Below are 17972 nucleotides of genomic sequence, written 5' to 3'. Positions count from 1 at the left end.
ACACTGAGGCCGCCCTAACACTTCTTACCATTTTCTGAAAATCAGCTCAAACATGAGACCCACCCATGATCCAGGGTGAATTAGGGACCCCTCCCTTGCTGTTCCTACAACAATGTCACTGTCCTATCATATGCCAGAGTCTGTTGCAATTGTGGACCCAGCCGTCTCCACCACTCTGAACTCCTTGAGCGCAGAAAATAACATACTCTCCGTCCTTGCACCCCCGGTGTCTGGCACAGGGCCCAGCACCGATGCAGATATGGCAAATGAAGGAATCAACGAGTAAAACAAATGCCGTCTCTGTGTGTGCCTCAATACCCCCGTTCGTTAAGCTAAGAAAGTGGACCAGACAATAACTCTGACATCCTGTGACTCCATGAATCTGTGTTTGGTTGATAGAGCAATTAACAGGGTTCGAAATAGATTGTTATTAGCTCTTGTGAGTCAGGTGGGAAGAGATGGGCATAAAAGAGGGGACATCGCCATACTTATCTTCTTCAGATAGGACCCTTACCGAAAAGAGGAGTTATTGACTCATGGAACTTAGAAGTCCAAAGCTTCTGGGCTGGTTAAAAGCAGAGCTTAATGCGGGGGGCTCAAATGGCATGGCTAGGACCCTGATTTCTCCATCTCTCGGCTCACTTCTGGATGCTACTTAAATCCTTAGTCAAGTTCTGCCTTTGGTGAGGCAAGATGGCAGCCTGAACTCTTAGCTGCCTGCCTTCCCTTGTTAAAATCAGTGGCGGGGGGGGGGGGGCGCCTGCGTGGCTCAGTCATTAAGTGTCTGCCTTCTGCTCAGGGCGTGATCCTGGCATTCTGGGATCGAGCCCCACATCAGGCTCCTCTGCTGGGAGCCTGCTTCTTCCTCTCCCACTCCCCCTACTTGTGTTCCCTCTCTCGCTGTCTTTCTCTGTCAAATAAATAAATAAAATCTTAAAAAAAAAAAAAATCAGTGGGAGAGGGACACCTGCGTGGCTCAGTCAGTTAAGCATCTGCCTTCAGCTCGGGTCATGGTCCCAGAGTCCTGGGATCGAGCCCTGCATTGGGCTCCTTGCTTAGCAGGGAGCCTGCTTCTCCCTCTGCCTGCTGCTCCCCCTGCTTGTGCATTCTGTCTCTCTCTTTCTCTCTGGCAAATAAATAGATAAAATCTTTTTAAAAAATCAGCAGGAGAGTGTGATCGACACCCCCAGTAGCTCTTGCTGACTCTGATTGGTCTAACCTGGCTCTGGTGCTCATCCCTGAATCAGTTGCTGAGGCCAAGGTCATGTGACACCTCCCCCATCCACCGGTGATGCAGAATGTAAAGCCACCATGCTGTCCGGGGACAGAAAATGAAGTGTGGCTCCTCCAAAGGAACCCAGAACCCATTGGTGCAGGATGCAGATGCTATATAAACGGCCAGGTCTCTACACTCCCACTCTGCTCACTAAGCTGTTCTCGGCCAGGATGTGGATAATAGAAATCCCATCTCTATCAGCAGTTCTGAAATTAACCTGGCTGCTCCAAATCCATCCCCCAGGAGGGGGGCAACCCCCACATACACGCGAGCCCCCAGCATCTCAAGCTTCTCTGATCGATCCCTGCACCCTCTTCCCCATGTCTGTGGTGTTAAATCCTGCTTTGGAATCAAGCCAGGAGCTTCCGGTGCGCCTCCCTGCTATCCCCATCTCACAATGGCTTCATCTGATCTCCCACATCTGAGTATCTGTCTGCCTGGAATGGACCAGTCACCTAGAATAATGGGGCTTCCCCCAGCTCACTCAGAGACCACTTTCTGGATTTACCCCAACGCCCAGCCCAGCTGACATTTGGACATTAGATGTTGAGCGGTGGCCAAGATTCATTTGTCCAAAATCAGCCCCACTGATTCCTACTGCCTCCTTCTCCTGGCCAGCTGAGCCACCAGGCTATGAGAAGACACAGGAGCACATTACAGCCACAGATCCCATGGGACAGCCTCTGCCTTCCCTTTGCAAACATTCATTCAACAGCAGGGCTTAAGTGCCTTCTGTGTGCCAACTGCTGGGTTAAGGGCTGAGAACACAATATTGAACAAGTCTGATATGGTCCCTGCTTCCCAAGAATTTTTCAGGTTAGAGAGGGAGGCAGATATTTACCAAACAACTATACAAATGATTAATTTCAACTATCCCTGGTACTCAAAAAGGAGGGTACAGGTTGCTCTAAGAACATATCATTTGGTCTAAAAGATCTCCCTGAGGAAATGATACTGAAGCTGGAACCATAAGGTCAAGTAAGACTTAACCAGGTGAAGAGCGGGAAGATGAGTGAGACAGAAGCAGCAGCTCATGCAAAGGTCCTGGGGCTGAAAGATGACGGAGAGTCAGCTGCCAGTGAGGCAAGAGAAGACCAGGCTGGGCGGTGTACTTAAGTTAGTATCTTGCAGAGATGTAAAGTTTTAAAATTCCTACATCTCATTTCATTAGAAATGGAAAATCTCTGTAAAGCAGCCAAGACTGAGTTTTGTTTTGTTTTTTTCCACCCTTTCTTTCTTATTCTCATACAATTCAGACTTCAAACAGCCATTCCCCACACTGCCTCAGGGCACCTAACCTGGAGCATCCCTGAAAATCTGCCAATTACAGTAGTCCACTTATTAATTCCTCTACCGCTAGGGCTTCTCTAAGAAGCAGCCAGGTGCCTAAGGGGACTGAGAAGTTGCTCTCACAGCATGCTCTCTTCTGGGTGCTGCCTGCGTGTTCAGTCCACGGGTGTGATCTCGCTGCTCCCAGGCTCTTAATAATGCAATGTCTGAACGTTTTTCCCATTTAAGGAGGAGGAAGAAAAGATTCTGTTTAAAACACACACACACACATACACACACACACACACACACACACACACACACTGCCACTCAAACTCTCTCCAAACATGCTGTCACAGGGGCCCTGTCCCCCTCTCTGTTGATGCGATTTGAATGCTGTCACAGCACCAGCCAGATCCCCCGCCCCGCTTGGCTGCCTCCGCGACCTCCATTATTTATGACAGGGCATGAAATTGATTGTGGTTGAAAGATTCACACTGGAATCAAATGAACTCTTCAATTATTGCTGCACAAATAAATCTCTGTTTCCAGAGTTCCCCTAGGGAGCAGGCATCTAACCCCAGGTTCAAGGTAATAGATATTTCTGGATGGCAAAGTACAGGTGACTCTATTGTAATGATTGTCAAGTGATAAGATTCCCAGGGTCAAGCGATTCTTTCTCTCCCCCTCGGGACCCCCTCCTTCTAATAGTTCCAAAGGAAGCATATTCCAACGGTCTTCCCATTGTGTGCCTACATGGCCTTTCCCTGGCTGCTGGATGCATGACAGATCTTTCCATGCTGCGGGCTCTGGTCATTTCCAACCCTTTTCACAGGAAATATGCAGTGAGTGTTAATGGGGTTATAGAAAGATTAATGGAGCTTTCAGGGTGTTGGGGCTTGGCTGGTATTTCTTCCACGGAAAGCCATCCGCTCAGGAAAATTTAATGATGAGACTTAACCCATTAAGACAACAAAAAGACAACCTCCACCCATCTTGGGCTTAATCTTATTTTCCTTCCTGATAATGCAGAGCATTCCTGGAGAGGGAAGAGAAGCAGAGAGCCCAAAGACAGAAGGCTTACTGTGGCACGCCAAACACGGAGCTGGGTACCTTCAGAAACATCAAGTATCAAAAGCCAGTGATCGTGGGCTCCGTTTGATCCACAGAGGCGTTCTGGTGGGTGTTTTTGGAAACGAAGAGTTGGTCAATTTCACACAGGAAATCTGGCTTTCCCAGAAATGACGGATCTGACTAGCCCACACTTGGATCTCCCGTGGCCCCGTTGGGCAGGAACGGAAGGGTATCGCCCCCTGTAGGTGGCCAAGGGCAAACACCCTCGGATAAGCCTTAGTCCCTGCCTGGCCCCACTGTGAACATTTGAATGTGCAGTCCCTGACATTTTACTCATCACCTTGTCACCATGACCAACATCTCCCCTTCGTAGTTGTGACCACATGCTGTCCCAGCACAGAGAAGACAGAGGTGAATCTATCTGTCTTGTGTAGAGACCTCATAACAGCTTCTGGCTTTATGGGACCAAGACAGACAATGTCTGAAGCCTAGCTAAAAAAATAACATAACATAATATTAATAGTAATAATAATAAAATAAAATAAATCCTTATTTTTTTTATTTCCCTTGCAACATTTTATAATCCCCTCCCAATTTCGATTTCTCATATCACCCTCATGGTCCCCCATCTTATGGACCAGTTTGGGGCTGCTGGGAGAGGCCAGGAGAAGACTGGGAAGGAACTGGCTCTGTGAGACTTTGGGGACCTATGTGCCTGCTGTGGTCCCGGGAGATTAAGCAAGCTATCTGGGGAATAGAAGAACCAAGGCTGTCACTGACCTTCTCCCCACAATTCAGGGGTTGGTCCTTGCCACTCACATCCAGAAATCTCACCACCTTCATGTAGATTCTTGGTGTTCCGTGCTACACGGTGTCTCGTACCCATGGAGGAAATGGTAAAATCTCCAGCTGTGTCCAGGTGATCTTAAGGTCTTATGACCAAAAGTTTCACTTGCATCACTCCTTGTGTTTATTACCAACAGAGTCAACTAATAACCGTGTCACACAAGACCACATGGTTTACTGTTGCCTTGATGTCATGCCATGCCTCTGTCCCAGGAGCAAAAACACGGCGAAATCAGGTCAGCTTACATTTCAGAAGTAAATGCACCGTGAAGCCATGTATCGGATCCTTGTGCATAATTTAAGTTGGCTAAGGTGAAGCAGACAGAGCTGAGGGTCACTCTGAGTCCGCAGGGCCCTTGAAGCGACCTTGCAGGGACAGTGGACAGAGAATGGCCCCTTTCCTACTTCTTGGTCTTGGTCTCCTACATTTCCAGGAAGCCCTGGTTGAGCTCGTAGCTTCACGAGGCTATCTATGAACATGGTTCTTTCTCCACCTTCCCCTGCCTCTCATAGGACCTCAAAGACATTTTAAAAGGCCAGGAAGAGAAAAGTTACCATATTCCATCTCTACATTGGGATACCCCAAAATCTCCAACTCAAGCCCAGAACTGCCCATGGGCATCACCACAGACACCAAGAAGTTATCTGTCTCCAAACAATGACACGTACAACCCCAAGGGTACTGTGGAAAATCCTTCATGACAGAAGGCAATCAGTACGTTCTTTCCCTTGCTCCCCTATGGATTTGGCTGAAGTTTATTTAGTACAGTTGACCCCTGAACAATTCGAGTTTGAATTGCACAGGTCCACTTATATGCAGATTTTTTTTCAACAAATATACCAACAGCACTGTAAATGTATTTTCTCTATCTTAGGAGTTTTTCTTTTTTTTTTTTTTTTAAGATTTTTTATTTATTTATTTTAACAGAGAGAGAGAGACAGCCAGCAAGAGAGGGAACACAAGCAGGGGCCGTGGGAGAGAAAGAAGCAGGCTCCCAGCGGAAGAGCCTGACGTGGGGCTCAATCCCAGAACTCCGGGATCACGCCCTGAGCCGAAGGCAGACGCTCAATAACTGAGCCACCCAGGCGCCCCTAGGAGTTTTTCTTAATAACCCTTTATTCTCTCTAACTTACTTTATTGTAAGAATATGGTATAAAATACATATAACATACAAAATATGTGTTAATCAACTGTTTATGCTACTGGTAAAGTTTCTGGTCAATAGTAGGCTATTAGTAGTTAAGTTTGGGGGGAGTCAGAAGTTAAAGTGTGGATTTTTAACTGTGCAGAGTGTTGGCACCCCTAACCCCCAAGTTGTTCAAGGAGCAACCATACATGCATCACGGGTTCATATTCTATGGCTTTCTCTTCCAAACCGAGAAGTTCCCACCCTAGTTCCTATCCTGCCAGCCACAAGTCTTCCTAAATGTGGATGGGCAACAAAGAGGGAAACCCGTCCATGGACTGTCCAACTTTTCTTATGCCTCATTCCAACTACTTATGAGGACATTAACCCCGGTTCAGAATGCTCTTAATTATATTTCTTAATGATTTTTTTCTGGAATTGGGTGATTTCTTCCATCATCTACTACACTTCAACAGATACTCACCAATTTCTCTCTTTAACATCCTCTAAGATAGATGCCTACACCACTAACAAGCTGTGTGACTGTGGGAAGTTACTCAACCTCTCTGTGCTTAATTACCTCCTGTGTAAAATGGGAATTAAAATAGTAACAATATCAGGGTGGTTATGAGTATTAAATACATCACCAGAACAGTGTCTAGCACACCTATAGGCACTTACAAGGGTTTTTATCATCTAGCCCTGCAGAAGTTCCCAGTCAAGTGAAGAAGAGGTGAGATACAGGGAAACTGGGGCAGCCTGAGGAGGCACCCCCAACCCAGTCTTGAGGGGACAGCGGCAGATCTAGGAAGGGATCCCTATGGAAATGACACCCAAATCAAATCCTTTAAAGTGAATGGGCATTAGAGGAATAGAGCTGGGAAGGGCATTCCTGGCAGAGGGAAAGGCCTCTGCAAAAGCACAGAGACTGAAAGGGGTGTGGAGCTTGGGAGGGTTAATTTCCCCGTGTCACCTTGACTGAGCCCAGGGCGCCCAGGTCCAACACTACTTCTAAGTGTGTCTGTGGGGGTGTTCCTGGATGAGATTAGAATTTGAATCACTGTCTCAGTGAGGCAGATGGTGCACCCCAATGCAGGAGGGCAGCAGCCAATCCATGGAATAAACAAAAGGCCGAGGAAGGAGGAATTCGTCCCTTTTTTCCTGCCTCACTGTTGAGCAGGGACATCTCATCTCATCTTCGCCTGCCCTAGGACTGGGATTTACACCATTGGTTCCCCCAGTTCTCAGGCTTTCTGACTTGGACTAAATTATACTACTGGCTTTCCTGGGTTCCCAGCTTGCAGATGACACATCATGGGCCATCTCGGCCTCCATAAACACATGAGCCAATTCCTCCTATGAAATCTCCCTCTCCCACTCTTCCTCCAGACAGAAGATAGATAGATAGATACATAGATAAATGATAGATGAATAAAGATAGATAAATGAATAGATAGATAGATAGATAGATAGATAGATAGATAGAAAGATNAGATAAATGATAGATGAATAAAGATAGATAAATGAATAGATAGATAGATAGATAGATAGATAGATAGATAGATAGATAGAAAGATAGATAGATAGATGATGGATAGATAGATGGATGGATAGATAGATAAATAGATGATAGATAGGAAAAAAAATCCCATTGGTCTGTATCCTCTAGAGAACCCTAACTAATACAGAGATCCGAACAAGGACTGCAACAACCTCCATTTCGACCTCCAACTTTCTAATTGATTAAGTTCTTTCCTGCTTATCTCTTGATTCCAGCAAAAAACCCTGCACACAAAGCATCCGGTGATGGGAACCAAAACTACCCCCTCAAGCAATAAGGACCGCCCTGACCCAGCAAGAACCCCCTACCGTGATTGACCCTAAGACAATAATAATTTGATCTTCACTGCCCACCTGCACTACTGACCCATCTTTGTCTCACATTTTCCTTCCATAAACCCGGAAGGACTTCCAGCACTTTGGAGACAGTCTTTGAGATGCTAGTCCCCTGTCTTCCCCTGTGCTGGCCTCTCGGAAATAAATCCCTTTCTCATTTCCCCACGCGTCGGCTCTCTGCCTTTGGATTTTGCCAGTGGCGAGTGGCCGGACCTGGTCTGTTTGGGACTCCCAGTGCCAGGTGCTCTTGCTCCCCTGCACCCCGTCTACAGACCAACTAGAATTATAAAGTGCAGCCTGGCAGAGCATAGCTTCTGAGGGGCGTGGGGAGAGAAGAGTCTGGAGATCCCGCAGGGGCCAGATGGTAAGGGCCTTGTGCACCATGCTACACAGCTTGGCTCTGCTCCTGAGGGCAAGACGGGCTTTTGGAGGGATGTGAGCTGGTCTGTGACTTGCCCGTAGTGTGAAGAGGCTGGGAGGAAGCATGCTGGAGGCAGGGAGGCCAGGCATCAAGCCGGACTGGCTCCCAGGTGGAGGTGACGAGGACTGAGTAAATACAGAGATGGAGCCACTGATTCGCTTTCAGTCCTTAGCAGCATATCTACGGTTCTGGAAGTTTGGAATCTCGAGAAAATAATTCCCTTGCAATTCCTCTCTCGTAGTTCAGAAACACTGGAGAAGGGGCTGAGGTTGAAAGCTGAAAAGCAGAGGTTCGGAATCCCCGCCAATGACTATACCTATATTGTGCCAGCTTTACAGATGGGGAAACTGAGGCACAGGCCAACAAGGTGACTTGCCAGAGCTCACACAGTTGGGGGAGTAAGGGACTCGGAGGAGAAATGCCTGGTTATCAGTTACTGCTCAAGAGTGGGCATTGAATGAAGGGGGTTCCACTGTCTTCAAGCCTCAGGGAAGCCTTGCAACCATCCCGAGAGGACTTAACAGTGTTTCTACCACGGATGGAAAGTACGGGGAATCGTAGCATGGAGAAACAAGTCATCTTCTAATATTCAGGCTCACAGCCAGTGTCCATCATCCAGCGTCCAGTATGTGTCTGGCAGAATGCCACTGGCTTTACACCTGTGAACTATCCTAATCCTCCCCAAAACCCTCAGGAAAGAAAACCAAGGACAGAGAGGATAGACAGGTCGCTACTCCAAAGGTCCACGGCCAGTGCCGAGGGTGGGACGTGAACCCAGGCCGCCGGGCCCCGGATTCCTCTTGGCTCTGCTGGTTGACTTTCGTGTGGTGGTGGAAGCCAGCAGGGAGTGAGGGCTGACCCACTCTCCTGCTCAGGGTTTTCCAGCCGTGCGCACTTGGGACATCATTACCGACTTCCCCGGCATGTTTTTGGGCAACCAGCCCCAAGGGGTGGGCTTGGGGTCCCAGGCACCTCCCTGGAAGAGTCTGAAGAGTATTCAGAGTTCAAATCAGGGAGCTGGACATGCCAGCCCAGTTAGGAAATGCCTGCCTGGCATATAGACTAAGACGAAAGTGAAAGGTAATGTGTCCTATGTTTCAAATATGGAACCTGACAGCCAGACGGTGATAGGCTTGGCACTGGACCCCCAGGCCCAGGTACCCTGCTTATGCTACAAGCCCATTTCATTCATTCACCTGCGTGAGTCCAAGCCCTAGTTAGTTTGTCACAGCAGCGTGCCAGTTATCACGCTGTTAACCAATATTTCTGGTTTTCTCCTCCAAAGCACTAAGTGCAGTGAACTTGCCCAACTCCTTCAACTTCAGTGGAGCCACGGGATTTGTCCGATGGAACATGAACCGGAGTGACTCCTGACTTCTGGGCAGAAGGGTTTAAGATCCAGGGTGAAACCATCGCATTTCCTCCCCCTTCTCTGGTGAGTGGCCATAGTCCGCGTTGTTGTGGAAAGAGCTCCATCAATCAGCCTGGATGCCAGAGTGAGCATGACATGGGGCCCGGTCCCAATTTGACCCCAATGCCCCAATGGAGCAAGAAACCAACCCTTGTCATCGTAAACCACCTCGTAAGGGTTCAAGCTAGTCTGTGACCACAGCCCAGCCCAGCGTGTCCTGATGGACGCAGGGGGCATGCGGACAGGCGTACAAGATGGCCCTGCCCTCGAGGTAATCACAGTCCAGTGGATGGGAAAATGAGTATCCAAGTAACAGTCGCCCCGGTCAGACTTCAAAGGATCCGTCTCAATCACAGCACCCTCCTGCACCAGAGCACTCGCTCCCTCACGTGACACACACGGCCATGGGGAGCTGGCCGGAGGGGACGTGGAGATGTGAGTGTAGTTCTCTGGTGAGAAGAACGGGTTCTCCTCCAAATGCGGTTTCCTGAAAGGCCCATCACAAGGATGTGTGGCCCATCTGGAAAATTCATTATTCTCTAGCCGAGTGATATGGCCCTATTTATCCTGGAGTCAAGAATCGCCCTGTGGGCAGCTGTGTAAACTCCAAGGGAAATGGGTTATCGATTTGCAATCTCTTAGATACACACACACACACAGCCTCCTTCAAAGCACTAGCTTCTAACCACTTTGTTGCCAACACTTTCTTATTCTTTTATTCTTTTTCTTCTTTGGAGCCATATTGGGAAAGAGAATTTCTCCAAACCAATTGGTATATAGGAAGTAATAGTTTCTTCCTTCCAGCTAGATTTTTTTGAACGTCATCCCAGAGTTAACCCACAGTCCTTATTCACTGAGTTGTCCCTGTGTTACTTCAGATGCTTTATAAGCACTCCTGGGTCCCAGCCCCAGACATTCTGACCGGCTATGTCCGAGCTGGTGCCTGGGACTCTGCATTTTGGCAGAACCCCACAGGTCACTCTGGTGCTGGTAGTGGGTGGACCAGATGGAAGAAGTGCTGGCTCTAATGCTGCCACAGAAAGGCATTGCACATTCCTGACTCCGTGGCTGCAGATGGCCTGAAGACGTCCACTGGCTCCCCTCAGCCCCACTGGCAAAACTCCGCCCAGATCCCCATCAACTCTCTGTAGGGCCACCAGGTAGGCTCCTAAGTGGTCTCCCTATCTCTAGCTCCCCATCCCCAGTCCATCTCCCAACCACAGCCCCACATCCAACATGGCGCCCCAGCCACCAAGCCTCCCCGGGAGCCGTGTTGCCTACCACAAGCCCTTATTGAGCTCTTATGCAAGGCAGGCATAACGCTGAGAACTTCACATCTGATGTTCTTTCTAGTCTCCACAAATCCCCAAGACATAAGGGCTACTTTTAATCTCACTCATGGGAAAGGAAACTAAGAAGCAGGTAGTCTCAATAACAGACCTTCCCTTCCATTTACAAGAGGAGGCCTTGAGCCCCAAATCCATACCCCTTCTCTTTCCATCCTGGCTCCATCCTGACTCCAACCCATACTTGAAGGGGCTTCATCATGCATGTGTGTGGACACCCCAGCTTGCACGTCAAAGCTTCATCCGTGTCTCCCCAAAACCGCAGCTCCTTGGCCGCCGCTTGGCAGTGAGAATGTGCACGCCAGCCACACGGTGCCTCTTCAGGGTGTGGTCTTGGCAAAGGGGTTCATGCAGGCTCTCGGAGTAGGTTAGAGGATGCTTGGACAGGAGTCACAGGGGCATGGGCTAGAATGAGGCAGCTTGGGTTCTGGGCAGGCACATCCCCTGGACCCCACTGACTCCTCACCCTTTGCGGAGGGCACAGCCAGAGGAGGGCCACAGCAGACCCCCCATGATCCTCTCTGCCACGTCTAAGGGCACTGCTAAGAAGGCACCACAATGGCAGGGTGACAATGGGAGCCCAGCCAAACTCCAAGGCCCACAACCTCAATTAACATTTCACCCTTCCTCCTCCCTCTACGTTCAATCTGCTCAATATGGAGCTTGCAATTTCGTCTGGGCTGCCCCGGGGCATCTTCCTGCCACGGACACCTCCTTCTCTGTGTCAGACCCAAGCTATGACTTGCCGACTCTGAGACATGCCGTGCTCTGTCCTCTCCCTCCGGCTTTGTGAGCTCTAGTTCATACGTTTGAAATGTCTTCTCTTTGTTTTTCCCCCAGACCACTTCTATTTACTTAAAGCTCAGATCAAACGTCCTCTGTAAATCCCTCTCCAGTTCTTCCCCAGCCACCCTGGGGCAGGATTTTAACCCCCCTCTTACGGCCACCATCACGCGAAACACACATCACACTCTTGATGAACCTGAGCCCTTCCATAACTTCAGAAGCCGACACAGAGTCTAGAACGTCCAGTGCTGAGTAAATGTTTCTTACAAGAATCCTGCTAACGCTGGTGACAAATCACTCTTTGCTGCTTCCAAAACCCAAAGAGCTAAAAACGTATCTCGTGTGGAAAACTCAAAGTGTGTATATCCTAAGCAGAAAAAGATGCTCACCATTAGCAAAAAAAAAGATAAGGTACATTTATTTGCTATGAGAAAATGTTAAATGAAAACAGCATATTACAGATCAAAAGAGAATGTTCACATTTAAAATGGTACACCTAAAATATATATTAAATATAGTTGTACTCATAGAAAAATGTGACATTATACGTGCCAAAACGTTGTCATTCCCCTCAGCGTGCAGGGCCAGGAGATTCATTAATGTCTTGCTTTAATGAACGGTTACATTGTTTTATATTAAGACTATTTATTTTATGTTTTAAAAATAAAGGTTTATTCTTGGGGCACCTGGGTGGCTCAGCCAGTTAAGCATCTGCCTTCAGACCAGGTCATGATCTCCAGGTCCTTGGATCAAGCCCTGCACCCGGCTTCCTGCTCAGCAGGGAGTCTGCTTCTCTCTCTCTCTCTCTCTCTCTCTCTCTCAAATAAATAAATAAAATCTTTTAAAAATATAAAAAATAAAAATAAAAGTATATTCTTAAAAGCAAGTGGCACAGAGATGGAAACCTCCTGGGAGTGCCAGCTTTGTTGGAAGGTGTAGGGTGCCTCCCTGGGTCAGTGCTTTGAAGATGCCACTCCTCATCTGTAGGCAGCAACCCCGAGCACCAGCAGATGAATGGATAAAGAAAATGAGCTATCTCTATACAATGGAATATTATTCGGCCATAAAAAAAAGAATGAAATCTTGCCACTGGTAACAACATGGACGGACTTTGAGGGCATTATACTAAGTGAAGTAAGTCAGAAGGAGAAAGACAACAACTGTATGATCTTGCTTATATGTGGAATGTCTAAAAAATAAAAAAGCTCATAGATATAGAGAACAGACTGATAGATTGATGGCTGCCAGAGGCAGGGGGTGAGCAAAATGGGTGATGGGCATCAAAAGGCACAAATGCTCAGTTATAAGATAAGTAAGTCCTGGAATGTAACGTACAGCTTGGTGGCAATCATTAATCATACTGGACTGCATATTTGAAAGTCGAGAAGAGAGTAGGACTTAAAGGTTCTCATCACAAGGGGCATCTGGGTGGCTAAGGTTAAGCTTCTGACTCCGGATTTTGGCTCAGATCATGATCTCAGGGTCATGAGATTGAGCCCCACATGGGCTCAGCGTGGAGTCGGCTTGGAATTCTCTCTCCCTCTGCCCTCCCCTCCCCTGTGATCACTTGCTCTCTCTAAAAACAAAAGGTTCTCATCATGGGAAAAAATAATTCTGCAACTATGTGTGGTGGTGGGTGTTGACTAGATTTATGGTGGTGACCAGTCTGCGATGTACTCAAGTATCAAATCAGTATGTTGGACACCTGAAGCCAATACAATGGGCGTCAACTCTATCTCAACAAAAAAGTATATATGCCTCATCATTGCTGTTTTATTCTCCAACTGCAATCTCACCAATGTAGGGTAGAATGAGACCATGTCTCCTCTAGTTCTTTTTTTTTTAATTTTATTTATTTATTTGACAGAGATAGAGACAGCCAGCGAGAGAAGGAACACAAACAGGGGGAGTGGGAGAGGAAGAAGCAGGCTTATAGCAGAGGAGCCTGATGTGGGGCTCGATCCCGTAACGCCGGGATCACGCCCTGAGCCGAAGGCAAGCGCTTAACCGCTGTGCCACCCAGGCGCCCCCCCTCTAGTTCTTTTAAGGCAAGTGTGAGTCATAGTCATATTCTTATGAGCACAATGACATCATCATTATTGGCTGATATTGACTTTGTGCTCCACGGCAAAATCTTCAATCCTGTTACCCGTGAATTGTTCTTTCTCCAGCCCTCTCACAACCACCAGGAGGTTCAGGGATGTGTTGAACCTAAACGTCCGCCCTTGTGTGCACACTCGTCAGATCTCATCGGGACATCTGTAGTCTGGTTTTCCATTTTGAAACCCCGGCTGACCCACCAGGCAGCAGAAGCAATTGATGTACACTTTGGGGATTAGGCGAGGGAACCTGGATCCTTTCTTCACCCAGAAAAGCCACACTGATCATTTCTTTCTTTCATTAGCAATCCGTATTTGGCCAAGCACTTACCTGTGGCCCCATCTGGGTGAGGGACTTACAAACGGCTGGGAATCTCTGATTATATTTCAAAGCCAGAGTAAGTGCAACATGGCTGCTTTCACTGGTCAGTCACTGTTCACTGCCTCCCCCAGGGCCCAGCTGTCCATGATCCCTTTTCCCACTGTCACCACAGACAGCCGATTTCTGGCCCTCCAGCCAATGCTACTTAAAGAAATCCACATTTGACCCCCCCAAAGAAGAGAAAAGAGGAAAACAAATATTTAAGGTTCAAAATCTCTGACATTGACCCTATGATGAGAGACCATAACTGTCAGGAGCATGAGCTTTGGGGCAAATGCTGGATTTGACTCCTGGCTCTTGTACCTGTCCAGCTATGTGACCCTTGGCTCCCTGCTAACCTCTCTGAGCCTTCACACCCACATCTGCAGAGAAGAACTAGTAATACTATGCCAGAGGGTGGGTGAGAGGTCGAGAGGTGGTTGATGATATAAAATATGTCAGACACTTGTCTTAGGCTGAGTTCCCCACACCTAGAGCCTGAGATGGGGAGAGAAGAGGGCAGAATGGAACAAGGGCAGAAAGAAGAGCAAGCTTATGGTCTCAACATACGACTGCCTTCAGCCCGATCCCACAGGGAGCTCCGGAGCACACAGTGAACCGCAGAGCTAGTCCCAGGTCGAGATAAGGAGGCCAGCCTGGGTCAGTCAGTCCCGGGCTGCTGGCAAGGGCAGGTGGGATGCTCTTTCTCAGCCAGAAAAGGTGGCTTCCATTCAGCCAAGTGAGGTGACGCCTACTTGGCCAGGTGGGGTGGCTCCCGTTCAGCCCAGGTGGCAGCTGCGAGCTGTTAGCAGCCAGCGCCCACAGCGGCTGGAGGGGTTTGTACAGACACTGCAAGGTTCCTGGGGAGGCACCCAGATCATCCACTACAAAACAGAAACCGGCAAGTGTAAGTGTTCGTTTGATGGTGGTTACCGTTATTATTTTAAATTGTCCTCACAATTTCAGCCTGAGCTGGTTTCATGTCCTGTAGCAAAAACCGTGACACATCTTAGGCATCTGTTTTTGGCCCCAAGACCTGAAGCGGTAAAGCCCCGGTCCGCAGTGATCACGTAATGACAGGAAGAAATTTTCCCTCCTCTGATGTGGAAACCGAATGCCCTGAATTCCCCAACATCAGAAACCTCAGAAAACCCTAACAGGGTGTTTTGACGTATATGGTTCAGGCTTCAGACAACTGCTTCCCAGTGGAAATACTGACTGTGTAAAGAAGAAGGGAAGGTTTAGGAAGTCGAGATGACAGGACAGATCAATTTGAGAAGCTTAATGTGTAAAGCTTGCTGTGCAGAGCAATTATACTGAAATGACAGTTTCTCCAAGCAAATTTTCTTGGCCCTTCTGGGGCTGCAGGAAACTGAGGTGTTTTCCCCGAGTCACTAGGAAAATAGCCTGGTGTCATCTGCACCCATCATCTCTGGGGCCCAGACTGCAGCCGAGCAAACAGCTGCAAATGCAGGGCTGAGCTGCAGGGCAGCAACAAGAGGACACCTGAGCTTTCTGTCTTGCATCCGCACATCTAGGCCACCTTGGGGCTGATGGCCCCGCGCATAAGCCCTGATTAGGACCCTCCCATGAATTCCAACCTAAGATGTCCAAGAGTCTACTTAACGTCTCCACTTGGACATCCAACAGGCATCTCAAAGTCAACACGACCAAGCGGACCTCCTGATGTCCCCTCTCTTTCGTCCTCCCTAATCCCCTGTCTCTATATGGGGCAACTCAGTTTTCTCAATTGCTCCGGTCCAGAACAGCATCCCCCTCTCTCTCATTCTCTTGCACAGCACATACCTAACTGGTCAACAAGTTCTGCTTCTCAACCTTCAAAATCTACCCAGAGTCCGACCACATCTTGCTGTCACCGGAGCCGGCATCCTGCCTCACCGGGATTCTGCAACAGACCCCCTCCCCTGCGGGTCTCCCCAAAACTGCCTCTGCTCCCCCTGAATCTGTTCCCAGGCATGCTGTTAAACTCTGTAGGAGCAGGCGACACCCCAGCCCAAAGACCTTCGATGGCTCCCCATCTCACTCAGAGTAAAAGCTGCATTCCCGACAGTGTCCCCCGGGACCCTGCATGCTCTTGCCCCCTTTCCCCCTCCGATCTTCTGTTCTACTATTCTTCGCCTCGCGCTCTCCGTTCCAAATACACCAGACTCCATGCTCTTGTTGACCAGGCCAGCCCTGCGCTAGCCTCAGACCCCTGTCCTTGCTGTCCCCTCCGCGAGGCATGCTCTTTTTCAGACACTGGTGTGGCTGGCTGCCTCGGGCCTTCCTGTAAGGCCACCTTCTCCAGGAGGCGTTCCATGCCACCTCATTTAAAGTGCACCCCCACCCTCGCCCCCGCTTCCAATCTGCCTCTTCTGCTTTACCTATTCTGCAAATAAATGTCGTCACCTCGAATATTTTCTACTTCACTTACTGTTTTCTGCCTTTCCTGCTAGACCGCCAGCTCGGAGAAGGCCTGTCCCCGGGTTGGTTTTAATTCACTGCTGTATCCTCAGCCGCGTCCAGTAAGTAGTCAACACTGGATAAATATTTCCTAAATAAATGGAGGAATAAACTCCCTTAAACATTTCTTGGTAAATTGATTCCCTTTTTAACATGCATAAATTCATTTGTAAAGGAAATGTATATCTAGACCGTAAATGACCCTGCGTCAACAGTGGTAGAGAGAAGTTATCCAGCAAAAGAAATTCAGTGCAAAGACAATGCTGATATTAAATCTAGCTAGATATTATAAATGGCCCAAGTCTCTAAGCCTGAGACGTAATCTCTTTTCTAAAGAGGGAGATCAGCAAGTGTTTAAAGACGTGCTAGCCCCAAACTCCGACTGTTTTTTAACTAATCAAAAGAGTCAATAAAGAATTGAAAGATAAATAGCTTTCTAACTCTTTGATTCACTGTTAACTGGTGTTGGGTCTGTGTATCATCTCCTCCACCACCCATAAATACTGAGCATCCCACACTTCTGGAAGCAATGAAATGGATATTAATGACTTTCAATTTCCCAAGCATCCATTCCTCCCACAATTTCCCCCATCTCTATATAGGACAACTCAATTTTCTCAATCGCTTGGGTCAAAAACAACATCATCGTCTCCCTTACTCTCTTACCTAATGCATAGCCAATCTATCAGCAAATCCCATTTGCCCTACCTTCAAAATATACCCAGACGCAGACCACATATCACCGCGTGCCATATCCTTTTCCACGTTGATTGGTGGGGAGGTTCTGAGGCTGGCTGCACATGGATCGTGCCCTGAAGATATGCACAGTATGGTTGAGAGATAGAGCGTGTGTGCAATTCACGTGCATGTAACAGAGAGTTGAAAGTCATAGACGCCACAAGGCATGCTAGATTGTGTGCCATTGGGCCCTGTGGTTCATTAGGGTAATGGACATTCCTCATGAGAAGAATGGGCTTCCTTGCCCATTGCTGTCAGGGGCTTGCCGTGTGATTTGCTTTGTCCAATAAGATGTGAGTGGAAGCAACAGTTTGTGAATTCAGAGTCAGGGCCTTCAGAAACATCGCACATTTCAGCTCACCCTCTGGGAGTGGCCAACCTCTTTCTGGGGAAGACCATGTCTCAGCAATGGCCATCACAGCCTGAAACGCGTGGGGCAGAGCTGCCCCACCTACCTGCAGATACACGGGCAAGAAACAAGTGCTTATTTTTATATGTTGCCGAGTTTCGGGGCTGTTTGTTATGCAACGTTGTTGTGGTGAGAGCCGATTAAGATAGAAACTGACAGGAAGGAGAGGTGACTTTGACTGGAAATCAATCAGGGACCCTTCCCAGTCGGGGTGGTGTTGCAGGTGGATTTCACACCACACTTAGTGCTCACAGCAGTCTTGCTGGGTTGCAAACCAGTAGGGTCTGAGAAGTACCCCAGAAAAGCCTATGCCAGGGATCTGAAAACACGTCTGCAGACCACTATACCCTCACAGCCCCGTAGAGGATAAGGGACCAGAAGGAAGGAAGAAGAGAAGACAGATGACGGTTTCTCCGAAGTATTTGGTTGCTGGTATTTGCTCTTAGGTGA

General features: G+C 48.3%; 1 long non-coding RNA gene across 1 annotated transcript in view; it reads right to left on the bottom strand.

Annotated features, from left to right (window-relative positions):
• LOC109491234 overlaps positions 1 to 17172 on the bottom strand; it is a 60833-nt gene extending 43661 nt beyond the window's left edge. Inside the window, exons 1-2 of the long non-coding RNA XR_004628444.1 lie at positions 17084 to 17172; positions 16347 to 16466 (exon numbers count right to left, since the gene is read on the bottom strand). This is a non-coding gene — a long non-coding RNA (uncharacterized LOC109491234). The remainder of the gene's footprint in view (positions 1 to 16346; positions 16467 to 17083) is intronic.
• Positions 17173 to 17972: the final 800 nt, after the last annotated feature.

The sequence above is a fragment of the Ailuropoda melanoleuca genome, chromosome 10, assembly GCF_002007445.2.
Source record: "Ailuropoda melanoleuca isolate Jingjing chromosome 10, ASM200744v2, whole genome shotgun sequence".
In the NCBI taxonomy this organism is placed as follows: domain Eukaryota; kingdom Metazoa; phylum Chordata; class Mammalia; order Carnivora; family Ursidae; genus Ailuropoda; species Ailuropoda melanoleuca.
This window is presented reverse-complemented; position numbering and strand designations above follow the sequence as displayed.